Below are 1,880 nucleotides of genomic sequence, written 5' to 3'. Positions count from 1 at the left end.
GGCTCATTTCGGGTGTGCCGGGACGGTCTAATGGTTGTCTGACATACTCTTCAATCTTTGTTTTGCTGTGTTTAACTCTTAGATGCATGATTTTAAATTAAGTAGTACTAAATTCTAAAATATATTTGGTAAGCGTTCATACCAGTTTTGGTGTATTTCATTCGTTATCTATAAAATCTGTATTAGATCAAGTTTACATATCACCTCGTATACATAATACTAGCAAGGGATAGCCTATGATGTGCAGGCCCAATAATACTATTACCTAATATTAGTGTCATGAAAATATTTATGGTAGAGTTAGATCGAGTTATTCTTAAAACACCTAGAGTCATTAAAAATTATAATTTTATTGGTCCCAACTATTATTGAAAATGAAAATTTAAAAGGAGATTGTTTGATGATCATGTTGTGCGAATTAGAAGGAGTTATAAAACTTTCATGTAACTTATAAGCATTAGCAATCTTATTTTGTTGCAATGTCAAGTTACCTAATGCAACTACAATTAGATTCACATTTAATATTACCTAGTATCTAAAATAAATATCTTTTTAATTTTCTTTATGCTCATTAAGGAATTCATATAAAACATTTATTATAAGATTCATTAAGGATACATCCTTGAGTTCAAAGGAGACAGGAAATCAAGTCTGGTGGATGAAATTTAGCTAATAGACTAGAGCGTGATTAATGGTGGTTCTTACGGCCCTCGGGTCATGGCGACGTGGATGATCGTTCTCAGCCTCATTTCGGGTGTGCCGGGACGTTCTAATGGTTGTCTTATAGACTCTTCAATCTTTTTTTGCGGTGTTTAACTCTTAGATGCATGATTTTAAATTAAGTAGTACTAAATTCTAAAATGTATTTGGTAAGCGTTTATACCAGTTTTGGTGTATTTCATTCGTTATCTATAAACTCTGTATTAGATCAAGTTTACATATCACCTCGTATACATAATACTAGTAAGGGATAGCCTATGATGTGCAGGCCCAATAATACTATTACCTAATATTAGTACCGTAAAAATATTTATGGTAGAGTTAGATCTAGTTATTCTTAAAACACCCAGAGTCATTAAAAAATTATAATTTTATTGGTCCTAACTATTATTGAAAATGAAAATTTAAAAGGAGCTTGTTTGATGATCATGTTGTGCGAATTAGCAGGAGTTATAAAACTTTGATTTAACTTATAAGCATTAGCAATATTCTTTTGTTTGCAATGTCAAGTTAGCTAATGCAACTACAATTAAGTTTACATTTAATATTATCTCATATTTAAAATAAATATCTTTTTAATTTTCTTTATGCTCATTAAGAAAATCATATAAAATATTTATTATAAGATTCATTAAGGATACATCCTTGAGTTCTAAGGAGACACGAAACCATGTCTGGTGGATGAAATTTAGCCAATAGACTAGAGCGTGATTAATGGTGGTTGTCATGTACCTCTGGTCATGGCGCCGTAGATGATCGTTCTCAGCCTCATTTCGGGGGTGCTAGGACGGCCTAATGGTTGTCTGATAGACTCGTCAATCTTTTTTTTTTCCTGTGTTTAACTCTTAGATGCATGGTTTTAAATTAAGTAGTATTGTCACGACCCCAAATTTCCTCCGTAGGATGTCGTGATTGCACCTAGTCTGTAAGACTAGGTAAGCCTATCAATGCGGAATAATAATAAATATCTTAAATAAATAAAACAATTTTAACTCCCAAAACTCGGTAGAAATAAGTCACAAGCTTCTAAGAATTTATTCTTTATATCTCTATACATCAGAGTCTAAAGCAAATAAGGAAGACAACATAGTAAGATAGAAGGAGACTCCGGAGTCTGCGGACGCTGACAGATATACCTTGAAGTCTCCTCGTATAGCTAG

General features: G+C 32.5%; 1 non-coding gene across 1 annotated transcript; it reads left to right on the top strand.

Moving 5' to 3' along the window:
• The first annotated feature begins 1,316 nt into the window (after positions 1 to 1,316).
• On the top strand, positions 1,317 to 1,532 carry LOC117278639 (small nucleolar RNA U3). The gene has a single exon (XR_004508991.1). It is a non-coding gene; the product is annotated as a small nucleolar RNA U3 (small nucleolar RNA).
• Positions 1,533 to 1,880: the final 348 nt, after the last annotated feature.

This window comes from Nicotiana tomentosiformis, chromosome 8, assembly GCF_000390325.3.
Source record: "Nicotiana tomentosiformis chromosome 8, ASM39032v3, whole genome shotgun sequence".
Classification (NCBI taxonomy): Eukaryota; Viridiplantae; Streptophyta; class Magnoliopsida; order Solanales; family Solanaceae; genus Nicotiana; species Nicotiana tomentosiformis.
The sequence above is the reverse complement of the archived record's forward strand: the minus strand, read 5'-3'. Positions and strand labels throughout refer to the sequence as shown.